Raw genomic sequence first — 8,813 nt, 5'->3', positions numbered from 1 at the left:
TCTGTGGCTCCCAGACAGTTCTCCCAGCTCATATACTGGGCAAGATGTTCTACTTTATGGAATATCCTTTTGTCCCATTTGGATCAGCTTCCCAGCTGTGTTCCCTCCCAGCTTCTTGCACAGCTCCTTGCTGGCAGAGCATGAGACACTAAAAAGTCCTTGGCTTGCACTGCCCAGCAACAACTAAAACATCAGTGTGTTATCAACATTATTCTCATCCTAAATCCCAAACACAGCACTGTACCAACTGTTTGGAAGAAAACTCTACCCCAGCTAAAACCAGCACCCTATATAAGAAAAAATATTAAACATTTTGCTTTTGTGATTAGAGAAAAATATAGGAAATTTTACAAATGTACTTCAGCGCTTACAAGCCAGAGGATATCTATCTCAAGTGTGTTTAAAAAAAAAGAAAATTAATGGAGTTTAATGATTTCTGAATGTTTTGCCTCTGTAGTATTACAGTGCCAAAATCTGCAGTAAATAGTGCAAAATGGTGGGTTGGAGGAAGCTTTGTGATTAACAGGGACCATCCTTTGTAAGGTCCAGGCCCCTAGAAGCAGCAAGGCATCCTGTCTCCTGATGGCTCATTTTCTCATGTATTCCACCCACTGTCCCTCAGAAATAAAGATCTCCTCCCAAAGCTACTGAGATGAGTCTGCTTCCTTTCCAGGGAGATGTAACATGGTTTTTTTAAAAGACTGTTTTAGGCTTTAGAAAGCAGCAGAAAGGCAGTTTGAGTGGCGATGTCTCTCTGATGCTACAACTTGTTGGACCCTGCAGAATTTCATGGATCTGAAAGCCTGAGCCAGCCTGGAGCAGCCCCGTGCTGTGCTGACAGCTTTAGAGAACAGCCACATTCCCACAGGCCTGATCCAGCACCTGCTGGAGGGAACAGCAAGCTGCTCATGGCATCTGTTTGACTAAAGTTTGCTCTCCAGAGTAAAAGCTGATCTGATCTGCAACTGAGAAGGAGATGGTGAACCACTAATGAGGACAAGAACTGGAGAGGTGGGATAAATCCGGCGTGACTCACAGCCTTCAGAAAAAGGACTCTGCACAGCCTGCCTTACTCTGGAACCAGAAACTGTATTAAGGTCTGATTGAGGCAGTGATGGGATATTTGATCATGATGTGAAAATGAGGGTGAGGGGACCTGGACCGAATACCCATGTACTGGTGAATGTCTCTCTTCCCTCCTCTACTTCCAACACACCACTCCCTTGATTGAATTTCTCCTGGAATATGGCTTCCATCAGGTGACACAACTGGGACTTAAACAAAGATCCATTACAGCAAAAAACTCACATATTTCTGCATTTTTCCTAAAACAGATAAACACAGCTATTTAAATGATTCAGGTGGTTTCTGCATTATTGTTCCTTCTTGTGATATAGAGAAGAGACGTCTCAAATGTAGCCCAGGAATACTTCACCTCCTCAGTGTAGGCAGGACTTGCAGTGTCATAAACATCTTCCTCCTGAAGCCTCTCAAGCTTCAGTAACTGAAAATCAAAATGAAGTCTTCAAAATCTGTTAAAAGGGGTTTGCAGCAACCTCATTTGGCAGGCTCTGTGATGGGCCAGGCTCTCGTGTGGTATCAGTCATGTTCATGGCCATTCCAAATGGATCATGGAATCATAGAACGAGAGAATGTTTTGGGTTGGAAGGGATTTTAAAGATCATCTAGTTCCAACATCCCTGCTATGGGGAGGGAGACCACCCACTAGATAGGCTGCTCAGGGCCCAATCCAGCCTGACCTTGAACACTTGCAGGGATGGGGCAACAGTTTCAGGGATGCTGGGTGCCATGAGAGCGTCTGGTCCCCCATATATTTGTTTAGGGAGGCAGCCTCTGGAAGCTGAACAGTTGGAGCGATTTGGGAAGGAGAGGAGGGGGGCAGTTCTGAATTGTGGATGTCCATTCTGGCTTTGAGGACTAGCCTGTTCTTCCTGCCCAGAAATGGCAGTGTTCTCATTGCCTTTTTCTTCTCCTTAGCTCAGGCTAAGCTACTTGCACCTTCTCTGGGGTGAGCAAGTGCAGAGTAACCTTGCCTGGAAGCTCCTCAGACACCATAGCCCCTGAATCATGGATTTACTGGCTCAGAAGGTTTCTGAGAGGCCACAACCCCAGAAGAGGCTGAATCTTGGATCAGTCACAACAGTCACAAAGTCTGACATCCTCTTAACAGCCTGAATACAGGCCATGAAACAGAGTATATTTCAGCTGCCCCCAGCCTAGCAATTGTTAAATGCAGACGCTGCCTGAAATCAAAAGAAATGGCAGAGGTGCTGGGCCCTTCCACAGCTGGTGAGTTCTGGTGCTCCCTGATGCTTGTGAGTTTTCCTATTAATTTTGAAAGTCCCATGACAACACATAGCAAATATTGCCTGTTGCAAGTGTGAGTATAAACAGTACCCAAACCACCCACACATCACCCCTGATTTAATTCTGATTCTTCCACCTTCTGAATGAGTGAAACATCTTCGCTATTACAAAACCTTTCGTGTCTTGTACTTTGTTCTAATTTGGAAAATGCATCCTGTACAAGAAAAGGCAACATTGGCTGCTGTGCATTAATTAAATAGGAGTGTAACACTGGAGAATGGAAAAAATTAAATGCTACCTCATTCTGTTTCTAAAATTTCTCTCAAGCTATATATTACTCACAGCATTTTTCATCCTTCTTTGCACTGAAAAGTTCAGTGAATGGGGATCCTTTTGCACCATGACAGTATTGCAAAAGTGTTCAGGTCTCAGGGTTCTTAATTTCCTTGCAATAATTTTACCCCATTGCCTTGGAATTAATTTAGTTCTTCTCCTGCTCTGTGCAACAATGGTCTGTGCTGCACAAATTTGAGGCCAGACACCTGCAATTGGCTGAGGGGTTTCATATCTGCCTCCTAAAAGGGACAATGAAAAATTCTGCAAGTATAAACTCCAAAAGAGAGAGTGATATGATGAACAGAGCAAAAGAGACCCAGCCCCTCCTTCTCGTGTAGTGGGAGGAAAACCAAGGAGGGACCTTGATTAACCTCTTTTGTTTTGTGTGCTGAAGTCTTTATTTTGAATGCTGTGCAATACTTGTTTACCAACCATCCCTTGATTCTACACCAAAGAGGAAGAAGCAAACAAGAGGCTTGTCAAGCTGTCTTCCCTGAAGGGACTCTTCACACACAGCCTGAGGCTGTCAGTGCATGCACTTGCCTTCACTCAAGGGAATGGCACAGTTTAAAATCCTACTCTTTCTGTTTTGTTTACAAAATAAATTATTCCATGCTGAGATAAGGGCAGAAAAGAGGATAGATATGAACCAGGAAAAAACATGTCAGTGAGACTCCAGTAAGGACTGGCAGATCCTTCTAGGTCTTTGCTTTACACTATAACCCTCAGTATAACCCTGATCCAGGACTTCCTCACACCGCCTTTTGCAATGATCATGAGAGAGCCACATGCTGTACTAAAAAAATCCAGATGCTATTTGCCACACCAGTCTTGGCTTGAAGTCAAGCAGCACTATCACAGAACAGGCCAGAATGGTCAGACACTGCTGTGTTATTGGAAGGATGAGCCACCACCAGCAACATACCCCACCTACGGAAATTTAATTCCATTAAGCAGGCAGTAGTTTTGGTGTAGAGCTAGAATAAAGTTTTTTATATATATATATAACACAAAAATATATATTTTATATACATATATTATATACAAATAAACATATTTATACACACAAATATATACATACATGTACATAATATACATATATATACACATATATATACATACATAATATACATATATATATTATACAGCATAACCTCCCATGCAGTAAAGGCAGAGGCCAAAATAACCTGGCTTTGCATGGGACTGAGGGAGAGGAAGCCTAGCTTACAGCCTTTCTGCAGGGTCCCAGCCTTCGTGATCTGCTAATTTGTCTCTGGAACACAACTATTTGCTCTCGCTCTGTAGCGAGACTTCTGTTCCCGGAGCTTCAGATCCACTTCGTTTACACGTGCCGGTGACAGCCCAGGGTCACTCACCTCCGTCTGGAGAGAGGGAACTTCACCAGCGATTTCCCACTCAAGGAAACACCTCGGAAGACGTGAGCGAGGGCAGGTTCTCCTAAGTCGGTGGTTCTCCAGCCCGAGCGCTCCCCGCAGCTCGGCGGTGCCACCGCCTGGGCAGCGCCGGGACCCAGCATCGCTCCCAGGGCACGGCTCAGCCGAAGGAGCTGGAGATGTGTCCATTCTGGCCAGGACCTTCCCACGGTACACACCTCGTGTCCCCTTTCTTGTTTCATCCCTGTTCAAAATCGCTTTCCCACTTTTCCCTCTCGCTTTCAGTGCTGCGCTGTGAAATCCCATTTTTAATTAGCAGCTCATCATCACAGTCTGGGAAAGGATCTCCGGAGATCATTAGCCGACTTCCACTCCGAATAGGATCCACCGGAGCTGTATCACTCCAGACACACATTTGCATCCCCACTTCCACAACTAGAAATCAGGGAGGTGCCTCCCAGCCTGCTATAGCTGTGCTGTGGTAGCTCATGACTGAGAGTGTGCTGTGAGGAGTCATTTAAAAACACCTGAGAGGAGAGGTGTGCTCAGCTGGTGCTGCTGGACTGGGCTTGGTACTGAGGAGTGGGATCTGTGTGGTTACTGCATATTGCAGTGGTCTCTGGACCAGTTCTGGCAGTGGAACTCCTGTGCTTTTATCTGGGCTAGGTGGGTGTCTTAATGTCTGTGTTACAGCAGTGGAAAAAGTGGCATCAGTATAACTACACAGCCATAGAAGTGTTCCAGCATTCCCCCTCAAGCACAGGAACATCCACCCAGGAGTGAACACCGCAGTGGCTACACCCTGCCCACACAGGGTAACATTACAGGCCTCTGCATTGCTGCAGTTTGTCTTATAAAATGCAAAGGAGTGCTGTGACAGCTTTTTTACTGATTTTTCTCTCTCCCAGTCCTCACTGGGGGGGCAGGGAAACAGGGTGACCCATTCATTTAGCAGATACCTGTCCATGACCAAACACCCAACAGATACAAATCACAGGATATGCTGAGTTGGAAGGGACCCACAAGGATCACTGAGTCCAACTCCTGGCCTTGCACAGGATCATGTGCCTGAGAGGATCATCCAAACATCCCTTGAGCTCTGTCAGGCTTGCTGTGGCCACTTCCCTGGGGAGTCTGTTCCAGCGCCCAGTGTGAAGAACCTTTTTCTAATATTCAACCTAACCCTCCCCTGACACAACTTCAGGGCATTCCCTCAGGTCCTGTCTGGCTTGGCCCTGCTTTTATTGAGAACTGCTAGTTTTTAGTAATACCAACAGAGAAAACACTGAGGAATGATGTCATGTTTTATGGACATGTCTAAGCAAGATAACATGATACAATGAACTGTGACACCGAGGAACAGGCTTTTGCTTAAAAATTATCCTTCAGCTACATTACTACAACAGGGTTCACCCCTGTGCCAAGATAAAGCAGGAATCCTACATGCTAAATCATAATTAAATTGCCTCATATTATAGAATCATTCTGCTCCAGCCACACAATCACTGCGGATTTATATGTTTCCCTTCACTCATTTGCCATGATAAAGCTGTTTTGACTTCTGGATTTGCCCTGATAACTTGGACGCTTGCCTGAGAGTACCTCACAAAGCCATACCTGGCTTAAGTTACACTCAAGAGAAGCTCAGAGACATCTGTCCATCTCTTAAGGAAACTTAGTGAAGACACAAATGCCACATAACCTGGGCTTTGAACTGGGATGACTTTCCTCCAGGCTGAATTACCACTGGATTAATAGCTCCTGAAGCTTTCTGTCGCAAAAATATTTACAGCTTTTGTTTTACATACACACACCCCTCCCTCCTGTAATACATTTTCAGCACTTCCAGAGAAACCACAATGAAACCCAAAATTTAAATGAGTGGATTAGATCAGGGATTACAATTTCCACAATATTATTAATTCTTTGTCTTTCTTGCTGTTATGACCTTTCAATGTAAGGTTTGATGGTTTAATCATATTCTGCTATTTTCACTGCTAAGGTTTTCCTGGAAGCAGCAATAGGTTGGAGATACCTCAGTTCTTTCTCAGCTAGATTTAGAGTTCCTTCTCTCACATAGTTTTCTGACAAAGCTCAAGGAGCTGTGTCCACCTCAATTAAAATCAGAGCTGTTGACTGCTAATTACAGTGACCTACGACACTTTATTTTGCATCCAGGGACACAACCCCACTTCACTGAGACTTTTGCTACCTGGCAGGAAGAGTCTGCCAGATCAAACTCCAATCCTTTGTCAATATTTTTTTTTCCATACTAGTATGCTTTTACATGTGCTAATTGCATTTAGTTTTCTATTACACTAGAAATTCTTTGGAATGAGTGATACACTTCAGACCATAGACAGTTCGCATTTTTAAATTTTAGATCTCCCGCTAGGAAATCTTCCCTTTACCTTGCAATTTTTTATTCTTTTCTTGCTTGAAGAGACAATTGCTCCTTTGCTGTTGTACCCTGGTAGGAGCAGTGATGTATGGTTTATTAAGATAGCAGTTCAAACACATAAGCCCTTGATAGCTACAGGACACTCCAGGACATGTGATTGATAGGTGTTTGCTGACGGATTCCTGCTTGGTGCCCCTGTGGGCTTCCAATACATTTTGTACCAAAGGTAAATGATACTGAAGAGCCAGCAGTCACTGGCATTTGAGTTGTCTGATGAGCTAATGGCTCAGCACTCGTTCGCCTTCCCTGAATTTGCCTTACCATCAATCCTCATGGCAAAACAACAACATCCTTACTGGGGCCCATATTTCATGGTAAGGCAGAAGTAATTTTTCACGTATTACATTCCTTGCCTGTTCCCACCTGATAACCTGTCTTCCCTGCGATGTTGTCCCTTTCCTCTTACTCTGAAGCAGCTTGGTTCATTTCTGATCCACACAGCCAAATCACCATGAACAAGGCTTAGCATGTGCAACGTCCCAGGTTTATCCAATCGATTATATTTTATCTTTCAGTAAAAGCTGACAGATTTTTTCCAGAGCATCACATCTTGATGAAGAAAACAGGATCCAAGCAATAACCATCCAGCTACTACATAGTTTAAAACATGATCTGATATATTGCCTGGCCTGTTGTTTTTCTTCCCATGCATAAGGTGGAGTTGAATAAGCAAATTGCACATATTATGTCAGTGCTAATATTTCTGTTCTGATCATTAGCAAGGAAATTGCCTATTTGTGCCAAGATGCAGAATCAGAACTAATGTGTGTACTGCAACAAAATGCATATAATTAAGACTGCTGATATTAAGACAGTCAAACAACAAAGAAAAATGTTTGGTTTTTTTTTTTTACATAAGGCTATGCCTAGATCAGAGAGACCTTCTCACTTTCTGAGGCTGGGCTACACTGCCTGGCTCTACCTGAATTCTTTTATAGGGTTTGCACCTAGTAACTTCAAGAGGATCAGTGGATAAATCTAGGCTTGCCCTCATTGCAACATGTTTTTGAGTTGCCTCACACATTTCCATAGGTTTGCAGTGACATTTTATTTTTTAATAAAATATTTCTTTTTCTCCTGCTTGCTTTTTTTTTTCTTGTTGCTTAAAAAATAAGAAAGGGGGGAGAGAGCTCACAATAAACACAATGAAAACAAGTTTAAGAAACACCTAATTACTCTACTGTTGAAGGGCTCCCTTGCTTTCCTTGCAGTACTACAAGTTGGTGCTACTCATTTTTAAAAATTTCCTTTCCATTCTTTTGAGTCACTGTACTGCCCCCTAGAATTAAAATTTTCAACGTGGCAGTAAAAGAATTTGATGCACTCCATGAGTTCAGCCCTTTTCACAGCTTTCAACTTAATGCAACACAGATTTAAAAGAATTGCAAATCCACGCATAAAGACAACAAAATGCAATGCTGGCATCTCACCTGTAAGGTGCTGTGCTATTGTTTTTGATATTTACCTCCCACTCTAGAAGCCAGATATGAATTAATCATCACCTTGACTACTTCTGGCATCACTCTCCATCTGTATCTGTTCCTGATCATCTCCTGGAAAGTATCTGTGGCTGATTAAAGCTCTGGGCTGACAGGGCACATTAATAAGATGAAACAACTAGCTGATGAAAGACATTTCAGAAGTTAAAATATGTAACATCCATTCCCTGTCATTTTGTTAGCTCTGTCAAAATAGGAACTTAAACAATTACGAACGTGGAGGCACATAAGGTGTTTAAGACAGGCTGTCTCTAGTTCATTCAATCATGTTTCACCTTCAGAGCCAAAAAGTTACAACTGTGATGTTATTCCAGAAGGATCTCAATAAGCAACATTGACAAATTAGCATCCATCCTCTGCTTAGATGTGTTTACCCATTAATGCAAGGGTGTGATTAGAAGCCTTTACACACAGATGCAATTACATGTGAATTTCACACCTGAAAGGTAAAATTCTCATACCTGAATAGACACTCCTATTTCTGTAAAGCTTTATTTCAGTGGCAAGAGATTTTCCTTAGGACTGCAAGAAATAATAACAATAAAAAAGATAAAACTGTCCTTTTTTTTCCCCAGGATATGAAGCTGTTGTTCATCCAAGGGAGCAATTCAGTAAGCTTTCATATTGTCATTTTGAAGCACTTACCTTTCATTTGTAGTTTAGTTTTGGGGTGAACCCAAGACCTAAGAGTTTTATTATACTTATTCTTCTTAGTCAGGAAGAAATTACATAATCCTTAATTCTTTTTACTTTTCAAGTCTTCTGTCTCTGATGAACCAAACTTAACCCCTCTGC

Source organism: Myiozetetes cayanensis, unplaced genomic scaffold (assembly GCF_022539395.1).
Source record: "Myiozetetes cayanensis isolate MyiCay16 unplaced genomic scaffold, myiCay2020 scf5-8, whole genome shotgun sequence".
NCBI classification, from domain to species: Eukaryota; Metazoa; Chordata; class Aves; order Passeriformes; family Tyrannidae; genus Myiozetetes; species Myiozetetes cayanensis.
Note: the sequence above shows the minus strand (reverse complement) of the source record.